Here is a 14,774-nt window from a genome sequence, read left to right as displayed (position 1 = left end):
CCCAGGGAGGGGCTCTCGGGTGTCGACGTGGGTCCTGCCCCGAGGCTGCGGGGGCTCTTGCAGCTGCTGCTGCCGCCGCCGCCGCCGCCTTCCCGCCGCCGCGCTCTCAGTCCATCTGGGTGCAGTGCCGGCTGCCACCGCCTCTCCGAGCCGGGGAGAAGGAGGGCGGTCCCGGGATTGGGTGTGTGCTGCCCGGCAGCCCCGGGCCCGCCTCCCTGCCGCGGGCGCCGCTTCAGCACCACGGACAGCGTCCAGCCCGCGAGCTCAGAGAGCAAGCAGCTCGGGCGCCCGCCAGTCAGCCTGAGCGCGGCAGAGGCGCGCCGCGCTGCGTTCTCATTCCTCCAGTCTCCTCCCCACCGCCAGAGGAGGCTGCCTCCGCCCCGTGGAGCCCCGCTCCGAGAGCGATGAGAGCCACGCGAGGCCACTGGTCGGTCCCCGTAGGATCCGGCGCGCCTCCGACAGCCCTGTCCCAAGCTAGGATTAGCGTTCTTCTCTCGCCCAGAGGGCTAGACAAAGGCGAGCTCTCCGTGGCGGGACGCAGGCTGGCAGAGGAAGGCGCAGCTCAGCCTCTTAAAATGCCCAAGCCTGGCACGAAACCCGACACGACACTAAGGGCGCTATCGCACCCCAATCTAGGCTAGAGAGGGCTGGCCCTTTGCCTGGACCCAGCAGGGGAGGGGCTCTTGGATGGCCCATGGTGCCCATCATACGCTCTGGGGTTGCAAGGAGTGATCCAGTTACAGGCGAGTCTATCTCGGGAACTAGGGGAGATGGAGTCCCATCCCCACTTGGAATCCAATTCCCTCCCCGGGTACCAACCAACAGACTGCTAGAGCCTGATGACATCTCGCAGAACCGCTTCCACATTCTGTTCAAATCCTTCCCACTGCTCCTCCTTCCCAGCCAGGAAAGTCCCTGGGGGTCACTGGTTCTGACTTGGCCTCTGCCACAGATCAGCAACAGGACCCAGGCCACCTAAGCCTCAGTTTCTCCTCTGGGACATGACAGTGGGTTGGGGCTCCTTCCGGTTCCAGGTTCTGCCTATTTCATGACCTGCCTTAGGCCTTTCTGGAGTCCAGGATGAGGATACTCTACCTTCATTGAGCTAAATGGGCAACTCCTGTCATTCATTCATTCATTTATTCATTTGATTTATTTAGAGACAGGGTCTTGCTCTATCACCCAGGCTGGGGTTCAGTGACACGATCATAGTTCACTGCAGCCTTGAATTCCTGGGCTCAAGCGATCCTCCTACCTCAGCCTCCTCAATAGCTAGGACCACAGGTGCGCACCACCACATCCAGCTAGGAGTTTGTTGTTGTTGTTGAAATGGGGTCTTGCTGTGTTGTCCAAGCTGTTCTCAAAATCCTGGCCTCAAGTGACCCTGCTGTCTCAGCCTCCTCAAAGCACTGAGATTACAGGTGTGAGCCACCGCCTCTAGCCCTGCCTAATTCTTTTAAAAGCAACTATAACTTTTTAATGCCACGTTAATTCAAATCCAAAGACACCTTGGTTTTTATCATTTGGTGAGCTCCCACTTTGAAGGGGAAAGATCAAATAGAACGCATTCAAGTTGAGGTTAATAATTGCTGTCCAAGTAGGTACAGAGGACCCTGCTCAAACATTCACTGACCATGACTGCTACAAAAAGATCATGGAGCAAAACATTCATGAAGGGCACAGGTGGAACATGAAGGGGCATTTATCACTTAGGAAATGTGGCAGGAGGCAAAACCTCCTTCAGATTTCACATCAAATAAAGGAAGCACATTCCACATGTGGTGCCTTAAAAAAAAAAATGAAACTGCTACCTCTACTTGAAAATTACTTCCAAGAGCTTATTTTTCTTCTCTTTAAGTACTGTACTGTCAAAACTCAATGACAAGAAACATTAGTGCTCAGGAGCACCAGGTTACATGAGCTTTTTGCTGCAATGGTCACATGCTTCAAATATGGGGACTGGGTACACAATCACCTCCCAAACACCCAACGTTTGCCGAGTGGACAAGTCTTTACGTATTTCCTCATTTGGAATGAAATTCCTGGAATGTTTTATGACAAAAGATTTCTTTAACTCTGTTAATAGCTAATATATGAAACATTCAGAATTCACCAGCATGTCTATAACCCCACCTTCCAGAAGACCAGTGAGGAACCCAGAGAAGCCCATTTCTAAACACACTGACACAGAGATAGACAGACAGACACACACACACCATTAACACAAAGTTTAGAATTTCCATTGACATGCCCACAAATTGAAGACCCAAAAGATTCAGGGTTTGGAACCAACACAAACAACCCAAGTCTCAGAGCAAGATATTAAATCTCAGTTCAGTTATCCCTTTTTTTTTTTTTTTTTTTTTTTTTTGAGACAGAGTCTCACTCTGTTGCCCAGGCTGGAGTGCAGTGGCATGATCTTGGCTCAACCTCTGCCTCCAGGGTTCAGGCAATTCTCCTGCCTCAGCTGCTTGCGTAGCTGGGACTACAGGCACCTGCCACCACGCCTAGCTAATTTTTTTGTATTTTTAGTAGAGAAGGGGTTTCACCATGTTAGCCAGGATGGTCTTGACCTCCTGACCTTGTGATCCACCCTCCTTGGCCTCCCAAAGTGCTGGGATTACAGGCATGGGCCACTGCACCCAGTGCCAGTTACCTCATTATTTTCTGGGTTCTGGAAAAGCCAAATAATTGGAATATGTGCCACTAATTCTCACATACAAAGGCTGGAAGACACGTCTGCCCCAGGCTGTCTTCTACCTCTGCCCCACTGCTCTGGCCCTGCTCTTTGTACTTGCCACTACACATGCTCGTTCTGGCAGACAGACTGTGTCTGTCACTGCAGCTGACAACTACTAAATCATCCCCAATCTACCTGGAATGCCACCTGTGTCACCAATGTTGCTGTCAAATCTAAAGCAAATCCCCCATCTGCCCTCCCAGCCCAGCTGTGCTTTGCTGTCTCAGGTGTTCTCTGAAGATAGAAGTATGTCCTTGCCCCATCCCTTCCTCCCCGCTCAGAACCAGCCCGCCCCAGGTTCCATCAGTGCCTCCTTGGCTTACCATTTCCTTCTGACACTTCTGGAGGCCTGGAACCAACCCCTCCTCCTCTTTCCCTGGTCCTGCATGGCAGCCTCTTCCCTGGGTCCCTGCCTTCTCTCTTAACCTCCTCCAGAAAATCCTTAAGAGTTCTTCTTGCCTTCTGGTTTTGTGAGGGGCCCGTCAGCTCCCAGCAAAGTGTCCACAGTACCACTGAGAGGGGCTTAATAGCTCTTGAATGAGCAAACCCAGCCCAGGAAATACTAAGAATGGCATAATTTTAAATCCACTTTGGAATTTTGTCTAATTCATATTCCCTGCTATCCCTGTTCCCACTCCTAGCCCAGCCTCTGCCAAGACAACCTTTGGGACAGCAGCCTAGCCTAGGTCTGTCTTACTGGTAGCCATGACCGAAAGAGGCTCTGGTTGCTAGCAAATTCAAAGATCAGGGTTCCTTGCCATAGCCAATAAAGACAAATGGACACTGGGAAGACATTCTGTAGTAGGTTATTACACAGCTATATTCAGGACCCTTTCAAGCTGCAAACTAAATGTCAGGGCAAATAGAAACCCACCAAACAGGTGTCCTATTCTCACCATTGTAATGCTTCAAAACATAGGTGCTGCCAGTGACTGGTCCACAGGCATGGTGAAGAGGAAACCACATACATTTTCGGCAGAATGAAAAATGCACTTGCCATTTCTATCAAAATGGTAACTGATGTAACACTATTCTGACAGCAAAGCAAACTAACAACTAGCTTTTAAAAGCATCAGATGTGGAGTCAGCCCCAGGATGTACTTTCAGCTCTGTCACTATGAAACCCAGGGCAAGTTGTCCTTTGTCTTTGGGCCTCAGTTTCCTCCTCTGTAATAAGAAGGCATTGGACTAACTACTTCCTGCAGTTATCTTTCAGTCCTAAAACTCTAATGGCAATTCAAAAATAAACCATTGCAGGCCGGGTGTGGTGACTGGCACCTGTAATTCCAGTACTTCGGGAGGCCAAGGTGGGCAGATCACTCGAGGCTAAGGGTTCTTCAAGACAAGCTTGTCTAATATGATAAGACCCTGTCGCAAATAAAAATACAAAAATCAGCTGGGTGTGGTGGCGCATGCCTGTAGTCCCAGCCACTTGGGAGGCTGAGGCAGGAGGATGGGTTGAATCTGGCAGGCAGAGGCTGCAGTGAGCTGATATTGTGCCACTGCATTCCAGCCTGGGCGACACAGTGAGACCCTGTCTCAAAAATAAATAAATAAGTAAATAAATAAATAACCCCTTGCATATAGGATCAAATGATTTTTTTTTTTTTTTGAGACAGAATCTCACTCTGTCACCTAGGCTTGAGTGCAGTGGCTGATCTCGACTCACTGCAACCTCCGCCTCCTGGGTTCAAGTGATTGTGCCACCTCAGCCTCTCAAGGAGCTAGGACTATAGGTGTGTGCCACCACGGCCAGCTAATTTTTATGTTTTTTAGTAGAGACCAGGTTTCATCATGTTGGCCAGGCTGGTCTTGAACTCCTGACCTCAAGTGATCCACCCGCCTCGGCCTTCCAAAGTGCTGGGATTACAGGTGTGAACCACCATGCCCAGATGATCAAATGATTTCTGACAAGTGTGCCAAGACAATTCAATAGGGAAAGAATAGTCTTTTCAACAAACGGTGCTGTGAAAAGGGTGTATCCACATACTAAAGAATGAAGTCAAACCCTTACCTAACACCACATACAAAAATTAACTCAAATGGATCAAAGACTGAAATGTAAGAGCTAAAACTATAGAACAGTTATAAGCAAAACCTTAGTGCAAAAGCTTCACAATGTTGGAATTGGCAAAGATTTCTTGGATGTGACACCAAAGGCACAGACAACAACAACAACAAAAATAGACAAAATGGACTTTGTGAAAATAAAAAAAATTTATGCCTCAAAGGACACTATCAACCAAGTAAAAGAAATAATCCACAGAAGGTGAGAAAATATTTGCAAATCATAAGTATGATAAGGGATTAATATTCAGAATACAGAACTCCTAAAACTTAACAACAAAAAAACCCAACCCGATTCAAAAATGGGCAAAGGACTTGAGTAGACATTTTTCCAAAGACATTTCACAAATGTTCAATATGTACATGAAAAGATGCTTGGCTTCATGAATCATTAGGAAAATGCAAATTAAAAGCACAGTGAGATATCACCTTATACCCATTAGGATGGCTACCATAAAAAAAAAAAAACTGAAAATAACAAGTACTGGCAAGGATGTGGAGAATTTGAAACTCAGCGTTGGTGGGAATATGAAATGGTGCAGCAGCTGCTGTGAAAAATAGTACAGAGGTTCCTCAAAATATTAAAAATAGGATTATCGGCTGGGCGCTGTGGCTCACGCCTATAATCCCAGCACTTTGGGAGGCCAAGGTGGGTGGATCACGAGGTCAGGAGTCCAAGACCAGCTTGTCCAACTGGTGAAACCCCCGTCTCTACTTAAAAAAACAAAAAAACAAAAAAAAACAAAAATTAGCCAGGCGTGGTGGTGCATGCCTGTAGTCCCAGCTACTCAGGAGGCTGAGGCACGGGAATTGCTTGAAGCTGGGAGGTGGAGATTGCAGTGAGTCGAGATTTGCACCACTGCACTCCAGCCTGGGTAACAGAGCAAGATTCCGTCTCAAATAAAAATTAAAAAAAAAAAAAGGATTATCATTATGACCCAGCAATTCCACTTCTGGGCATATACTAGGGTCTCAAAGAGGTATGTGTACACCAATATTCATAGCAGCATTGGCTGGGCATGGTGGTTCACACCTGTAATGCTAGCACTTTGGGAGACCAAGGTGGGTAGATTGCTTGAGCCCAGGAGTTTGACACCAGCCTGGGCAACATGGCAAAACCCCATCTCTACAAAAAAATACAAATATTAGTCAGGCATGGTGGCAGACGCCTGTAGTCCTAGTTACTCAGGAGGCTGTGGTGGGAGGATCACCTGAACCCAGGAGGCTGAGGCTGCAGTAAGCCTTGATTGTGTCACTGCACTCCAGCCTGGGTGAGACCCTGTCTCAAAAAAAAATTAATTAATTAAAAATAAATAAATAGGGCCAGGTGCGGTGGCTTACACCTGTAATCTCAGCACTTCGGGAGGCCAAGGTGGGCGGATCATAGGGTCAGGGGTTTGAGACCAGCCTAACCAACGTGGTGAAATCCTGTCTTTAATAAAAATACAAAAAATTAGCCAGGCGTGGTGGCCGGCACCTATAATCCCAGCTACACAGGAGGCTTAGGCAGGATAATCACTTGAACCCAGGAAGCAGAGGTTGCAGTGAGCTGAGATAGTACCAATGCACACCAGCCTGGGTGACAGGACAAGGCTCCATCTCAAAATAATGATAATAATAAAAACAAACCAGGTGCAGTGGCTCACGCCTATAATCCCAGCACTTTGGGAGGCTGAGGCAGGCAGATCACGAGGTCAAGAGATAGAGACCATCCTGGCCAACATGGTGAAACCCTGTCTCTACAAAAAATACAGAAATTAGCTGGGCATGGTGGTGCATGCCTGTAGTCCCAGCTACTCGGGAGGCTAAGGCAGGAGAACCACTTCAACCCGGGAGGTGGAGGTTGCATTGAGCTGAGATTCGCACCACGGCACTCCAGCTTGGGCGACAAAGTGAGAAGCCGTCTCAATCAATCAATCAATAAATCAATAAACATAGCAAGGTTGTTCACAATAGCTAAAACATGAAAGACACAAAATGTGGTCTATCCATGCAATGGAATATTGGTTAGCCTTAAAAAGGAAGGAAATCCTATCACATGCTACAGCATGAAAAAACCTGGAAGACATTATGCTAAGGGAAATAGGTCAGTCACAGAAAGACAAATACCATATGATTCCACTTATATAAGGTAGCTAGAATAGTCAAATCCAAACAGACAGAAAGTAGAATGGTGGGTGCCAGGGGCTAAAGGGAGTGGGGAATGGGGGCATTATTGTTTCATGGATCAAGAGTTTTGCAAAATGAAAGGAGTTCTGGAGATGGATAGGTAGATCATTGATGGTCATAGATGCACAACAACACCAATATACTTCACACCACTGAACATTACACTTAAAAAGTGGTTAATATGGTAAATGTTATGATAGGTGTATTTTGCTACAATAAAAACAAATTTTGGCCTACCACAGTGGGTCACGCCTGTAATCCCAGCACTTTGGGAGGCTGAGGTGGGTGGATCACTTGAGGTCAGGAGTTCGAGCCTTGCCAACATGGTGAAGCCCCTGTCTCTACTAAAAATATAAAAATTAGAAGGCATGGTGGCATGTGCCTGTAATCCCAGTTATTCATGAGGCTGAGACATGAGAATCGCTTGAATCCAGGTAGTGGAGGTTGTAGTGAGCTGAGATTGCATCACTGCACTCCAGCCTGGGAGACAGAGCAAGACTCTGTCTCAAAAACAAACAAATAAATAAAAATAAAAATAAAAAAGTTTTAACAAACAGAAGTTTGGTATTAAAAAAGAGAAAAAAATTAACCTGATGATTCTTACCTAAAGTACATGTATTAACTAAGAATAGAAGAGAATTTAAAATAACGGAATTTAATATCAAAGTAATTTCCCTGATAAATACATGTATGTTTATTTAAAAAATTTTTTTACACATGTATGTTTAGAATGTTCTAAAACTTGGATTCATAAGGAGTAAAAACAGGAAAACCACGTTCAACTCTGGTTACTATCCTGTGTCCTTGGTTAACCAAGGGCCCTCAGTGAGGTGGATCCAGGCCAGGAGATTGGCATTTCCCTCAGCAGTCACCAAGCAGCTATATGCACATAAAGCTGGAGCCTGGTGTGACTGCCCTCATAGACCCTGGAAAGTTCTCAAAGAGTCAATGCTCTTCCTGCATGAAGCCCATGGCAGTTAGGGCAACCAGAGAAAATACTACAGAAGAGAAATGTAAACTTCCAAAAATACAGATGGCTGAAATGTCAAGAACCAGTGAGAAAAACCACTTGGCATATCTAGGGTGTTCAAAGCAGCTTGATTGGTAAGGAGCCAGTGTGAAAATAACTATGATGAGTAAGTATTTTTAAAAAAGAAAGATGACAAAATGGATGAAAACATGGAGCATTTCAACAGAATTGGAAATCTATACAAATAATCAAATAGATATTCCAAGATTTAAAAATATATCTGAAGTTAAGAATGCACTGAATAGGTTTAACAACAGAATGGATAAGGCTGAAAGCAAGTTTAGTGAACTAAAAAACTGGTCAATAGAAAATATCTAGAGATTAAAAAGAATGGAAAAGATAGAGTAGTGCATAAGACATGTGGGTCAAAAAGTCTAATGTAAGTGTAATTTGTGTCCTGCAAGAGGAAAAGAGAAGAGAGAAGAGGTTCAGAAGCAGTTGTAGATGAAATGATGGTGATAAATTTCCCCAAATCTGGTGAAAGACATTAACCCACAGATTCAAGAAGCTCAGTGAGCCCCAAGAAGCAGAAACAAAAAAACCTTACCTACACACATCATAGTCAAAGCCCTGAATATAAAAAGGGCTTTGATAGAAAAGCAAGGGGCATAGACAGATAAAAGGGCCAAGACAGAAAATCTTAGGTCAGTTCCAGTGGCTCACATCTGTAATTTCAGCACTTTGGGAGGCTTAGGCAGGAGGATCACTTGAGCTCAGGAGTTCGAGACCAGCCCGGGCAAGATGATGACATCCCATCTCTACAAAAAAAATTTAAAACATTGGCTGGGTGCAGTGATGTGTACCTGTAGTCCCAGCTACTTGGGAGGCTGAGTCAGGAGAATTGCTTGAACCTGGGAGGTGGAGGTTGCAGTGAGTGGAGATTGTGCCACTGCACTCCAGCCTGGGTGACAGAGTGAGACTCTGTCTAAAAACAAAACAAAACAAAAGCAAACCAACCAACCAAAAAAAAACAAAAAAACAAAAAAACAAAGAAAGAAAAAAAGGTAGTTATAAATACAAAAAAAAAAAACCAAACCGTAGTTATATAAATATTGATTGTTTAAAACAACGACAATTATAATGCTTTGTGGAATGTATACATGTGTGAGTAAAATATAAAACAACAATAATACAAAAAGTAAGGGGAATTTTTTCTTTTTTTGAGATGGTCTCACTTTGTCCCCCAGGCTCGAGCGCAGTGATACAATCTCAACTCACTGCAACTTCCACCTCCCAGGCTTAGGTATCCTCCCACCTAAGCCTCCTGGAAAATATGTAACTGTTGTTAGCTTCTTAAATGGTTTGGGAAGTAGCAAATTAATAATTTAAAGTAGATTATAATATGTCAAAGATTCATATTATCTCCTTCATTAAAAACAGGTACAAAGAAAATTAAATAGAGGAGGAGAGAATGAAATAATTTTATTTTTAAAATTATTGAAACATATTTTTTTAGAGACCAGGTCTCACTATGTAAACATGCCAGGCACACAGTAGGCATACCTCGTAGTGGTTATTAACATTACTCACATGAGCGCAGAGCACCTCCCCAATGTTAGGCTGCCTGGGGAATATTAGAGACTGTGGCCCTCACAGTGCTGGCATGAAAGACCAGAGACTTGTGCTTTTCATAGGGTTCACTTTCTCCCGAAGAGACAAGACAACCCAAAACTTGTAACGTCTGCCAATCAACTTTTATCTCTATAAAACATGTTGCAATGATAACTGGCCAGAGAGTACAGTTCATTTTGCTTGAGAATATTATTTTTATTCATCTGACTTTAACTGCCATATGCTGGTGGCAAAATCAGATTATGAATCATTCATGCATAGACACAATGACTAATTAAACCCTAAAGAGACTATTCATTAAAAAGTATAAATGCAAACTTTTTACCCGGGGGCTTGCAAGTAGATGTCTGCAGGAAGCATTTACAGGAAGGTTTATAATCTCAGTTTCTTCTGTAAACAATACTGCAGATGGTGGATGGAAAAAATACTTGTATTCATAAACTAATTCTTATTATGCAAACCATAGTGATTGAAACTTCTTTTTCCGTTTGTTTTTTTGAGACAGAGTCTTGCTGTGTTGCCAGGCTAGAGTGCAGTGGTGCGATTGTGGCTCACTATAACCTCCACCTCCGGGTTCACTGCAACCTCCGCCTCCCAAGTTCAAGCAGTTTTCCTGCGCCAGCCTCCTGTGTAGCTGGGATTACAGCATGTGAAACCACACCGGGCTAATTGTTCATATTTTTAGTAGAGACGAGGTTTCACCATGTTGGTCAGGCTGGTCTTGAACTCCTGACCTCAAGTGATCTACCCACTCCAGCCTCCCAAAGTGCTGGGATCACAGGCATGAGCCACCTCACCTGGCCTGATTGAAACTTCTGTATGCAGTTCCTAAATACTCTGTTTATCCTGTTTTGATTATGATTTTTTAATTGACATCTCTCTGACTCTACATATTTTGGTAATACTTATTTACATACCCATTGAGTGATACTAATCTATATACCCATTGATGTGAGGGCAGGCTAAGAGGCTAGGTGGGTTCTCAATCAAACCATCTATTATAAAGGCTCCTGAAATCCCCACTGGCCTGGGCCTGGCCCTGGGATAGGATGGTGACCTTCGTGCCTTGCTGCTCTCCCTGGCTAAGGCCCTCTTCCATTGAAAAATTCATTTTTCTCTATCCACAAAGCAAAACTATGACTGACAACGTATTCCACAAAGCTGTGGCACAGATACATTAAAGAGATAGGACTGATTGTATTTAGAATTCCCCAATATGGGCCAGGCACAGTGGCTCACACCTGTAATCCCAGCACTTTGGGAGGCCGAGGTGGGTGGATCACTTGAGGTCAGGAGTGTGAGACCAGCCTGGCCAACATGATGAAACGATGTCTCTACTAAAAATACAAAAAGCAGCCAGGCTTGGTGGCACAGGACTGTAATCCCAGCTACTCAGGAAGCTGAGGCTCGAAAATTGCATGAACCTGGGAGGTGAAGACTGCAGTGAGCCAAGATCACACCACTGCACTCCAGCCTGGACGACAGACCCATACTTTGCCTCAAAAAAAAAAAAAAAAAAAAAAAAAAGCCCCAATATGTAAGTTCCTGCAGCTTGAAAAAGAGAAGTGTTGGCTGGGCATGGTGGCTCACGCCTGTAATCCCAGCACTGTGGGAGGCCAAGGCAGATGGATCACAGGATCACATGAGGTCAGGAGTTCAAGACCAGCCTGGCCAACATGGTGAAATCCTGTCTTTACTAAAAATACAAAATTAGCCAGGTGTGGTGGCAGGCGCCTGTAATCCCAGCTACTTGGGATGCTGAGGCAGGAGAATCGCTTGAACCCGGGAGGCAGAAGTTGCAGTAAGCCAAGATCGTGCCATTGCACTCTAGCCTGGGAGACAAGAGAGCAACTATGTCTCAAAAAAGAAAGAAAAAGAAAAAGTCTGAAACAGGGATGACATTGGCCTTGACTGTCAAAGTCCTTCCAAGCAATGGAATTTAAAAACCAACAAATGAATCCTATTTCCCCTTCAGGGCAACCACGTGATTCGATGAAGCAAACACAGAGACCAGAGAAGAAACATCCCTTAAAGGATTTTTAAACTGTTGATCCAAAAGCTTACTGGTCTTGAAATGACCCTTAACCACATTTGTCAGTGGATTCTTAGCAAATTACCGCATCTCAAAAAAATGTCCTTTAACCTATAAAGTATGCTCCCTCTTTTTTTTTTTTTTTTTTTTTAAGTGCATTTTGACATATCTCTTCAGGGTCGCTTTTGCATCCGGCTTAGAGTCTTGCTGAAAAACTTTCTGGGAGCTATAGACACACGAGCAAGCAGCAGTAGAAATTGCCTGGAGCAAACACACGTGCGTGTGCACACACAGTGTCTCCAAATGCAGCCACCAAAGTGAAGTCTCCTTAAAGTCCCAAGACTAATGAGGAGCCTCTGGCTTTGTCCTCTTTCCTGTGCTCCTCCAAATCCATCACGGATCATGTGCATGGAAACTAGAAGAGTGGCCAAAACCTCTACAAATTGGCTGACGCAGTTTCAAGTCTTCAGATCTTTTTTCTGCTTTCCCCTCTCCCTGTCTCCCCCTAAAAAGTGGGTCAGCAACAGTGCCATGTATTTTCGTGCGGCTGCAGAGTCAAAGTCTTTCCTGAACCCAGGAATCCCTGCAGGCCAGGGCCAAGGGTGAAGCTTGAGAGGGCACAAAGAATAAGCCCTAGGTGTCATCCACATCACCTCCAGCCCAAGGCACCCACACCCAATGGGCCACTCCAGCAAAACACATCTGCTGACCCCAGGGGCTGCATCCTCCTTCTTCGGCCTAGTCACCTTGTAGCATGGAGATGGGGTCACCTTCTCCCCTTGCACATCACTTCTTTCAGATGATAGCCATTGTCATGTACGTATAGAGAGGTACACAAGAGACAACATGTTTTCACCAAGATTCACATTCCTCTTATGAACATGACACAAAATAAAATTAAACTATGATGAAGGCCGGGCACGGTTGTTGACACTCGTAATCCCAGCACTTTGGGAAGTTGAGGCGGGCAGATGACGAGGTCAAGCGATCGAGACCACCCTGGCCAACATAGTGAAATCCCATCTCTACTAAAAATACAAAAATTAGCTGGGAGTGGTGGCACGTGCCTGTAGTCCCAGCTACTCGGGAGGCTAAGGCAGGAGAATTGCTTGAACCCAGGAGGCGGAGGCTGCAGTGAGCTGAGATCACGCTACTGCACTCCAGCCTGGTGACAGAGCAAGACTCCACTCTGTCTCAAAAACAAACAAACAAACAAAAACTATGACCTAAAATGGGAACAAAGTGTTTACTGGTGGAAGAGGCAAAGCTGTCACCGAGAAAGAACCTCAAGGGCAGACCCTTCTTCCTACAGAACATTTCACCCTGCCTGTGCTCTTGGGGCTAGAACTGAAGTCTGTCCACCTTCGGGCCACAGGTGCTGCCTTCTGGAAAGTGTGCACCCAAACTGTCTCCAGCTAAACCATTTCCTTCCCCCTGAGGGTCCTCCAGCAGCCCTGACAGCCTAAACAAATGCTTGTTCCATGGGGTGATCTGCACACAGCTGTGCTGGGCTGTCCTTAGGTTCTTCCAATCTTTTCTGATTTTTATATGCTCTGTAAGTTAACTTCTCTTTTGCAAGTGTCTGAGTTGATGGGGTTAATGCTGAGGAAACCACTCATTCACTTGTGTTAGCTGCAGCCTCCTGGAAATGGTGGAAAATGTACACATGTGGAGAGAAAGCAGACTGGAGCCCACTTCTAAAAGAAGGCGGATTTCATTGCTCACGAAATCCTGGCTTCTGAATGCCCAGAGAATGTGGCCCCTACTTGCTTGCCAGATTCAGGCCCCCTCCCTCGTGTCAAGGTTAAAGCCTCCCTCCTACAACCTCTAGGATGCATCTCAGAGATCACACAGTGAAGCCTCAGAGAGCCTTCTTGGAGCACTGAAGTTCTTCCAAGAGGGTGCAACAAAACTTCCACCACTCAGCACCAGGAGCAAACATTTCCTGTTCATCTGTTCCTGCAGGGACATGGTCTCTGAGGTGGCCAACCGACTCTCCAGGTATACTATAAATGTGCTAATGCCAAGTAATTTTTTTTTTTTTGCCCTTTCATGTCACCACATGGAGATTTGTCCAAAGCTATTAAAAATAAATTGTTTGGCCGGGCGTGGTGGCTCACGCCTGTAATCTCAGCACTTTGGGAGGCCAAAATGGGCAGATCACTTGAGGTCAGGAGTTCAAGACCAGTCTGGCTAACATGCTGAAACCCCATCTCTACTAAAAATACAAAAATTAGCCAGGTGAGGTGGCAGGCTCCTGCAATCCCAGCTACTCAGGAGGCTGAGGCAGGAGAATCACTTGAACTGGGGAGGCGGAGATTACAGTGAGTCAAGATGGTGCCACTGCACTCCAGCCTGGGTGACAGAGTGAGACTCCAGATCTAAATAAATAAATAGATAAAATAAATGATGCCCTGACTTAAAAGTCAGCATGTACAACTTATTAACGAACACAGTTCTTGGCATTAGAGTCTCATTATGCTGGCACTACAGTGATAATCTAATTGTTCCTGAAAGGAGACATGTAGTTGTGGGGGCTTTGCATGTCTGGGCCACAGCAAAATCACTTTATGCTCCTCTTTGTATATGTCAGATTAAATCATGTGAGAGGCCTTGGTTGGTCTGTCAGATACCCCAGAGCTCATTCTGGCTGTTTGATTGAGGGCTCTGAGTGAAATCTCCCCAAATTGCAAAGGGCTGGGCTCTCTACTGCTGGATTCCCCTTGGAGGAAAATCTTCCATGGGAACTGGGTAGGATTCTATGTCCAGGGCTTTGGCAGCAATTGCAGAATAATTAACATGGCACTAGGAGAAACTGTATATAAAAGGAGATGGTAGCACTCCCATCCTCTGAGTAGGAAAGTCTATTAAACCCCTTTCCTACTCAGAGAAGACACTTTGCAGCTGATCAAACTGTCCCCACCATCACCATGGCTGTCACTTGTACTGAGACCATATAGGCCAGGCATGGTGCTGACATTTCATAGATCCTCACAACAGCCCTAGTTTTCAAATAAAGGAAGTGAAGATGGGGGAGGTTGTTTGTTCCAGGTCACATGGCTGGTAAATGACATGGTTGAGACCCCAGTCCCGTTCAGTTAGGCCCAGACATGGTGCTTGGCTCTGCCCACTGAAGCACTCTCAATCTCCATGCCTCTTTCCTT

General features: G+C 45.5%; 1 protein-coding gene across 5 annotated transcripts in view; it reads right to left on the bottom strand.

Moving 5' to 3' along the window:
• Positions 1-14,774, bottom strand: part of OSBP2 (oxysterol binding protein 2) — a 197,735-nt gene that overhangs the window by 100,188 nt on the left and 82,773 nt on the right. Inside the window, exon 1 of one of the 5 annotated variants that reach the window (XM_074390936.1) lies at positions 1-9,030. The exons of 3 other annotated variants lie outside the window; for them this stretch is intronic. The gene's annotated coding sequence lies outside the window, so the exon portion shown is untranslated. Of the gene's footprint in view, positions 9,031-14,774 lie in introns of those variants that run through there. One more of the 5 variants, XM_074390937.1, reaches the window with a different exon arrangement.

Source organism: Saimiri boliviensis, chromosome 21 (genome assembly GCF_048565385.1).
Source record: "Saimiri boliviensis isolate mSaiBol1 chromosome 21, mSaiBol1.pri, whole genome shotgun sequence".
Taxonomy (NCBI): Eukaryota; Metazoa; Chordata; class Mammalia; order Primates; family Cebidae; genus Saimiri; species Saimiri boliviensis.
This window is presented reverse-complemented; position numbering and strand designations above follow the sequence as displayed.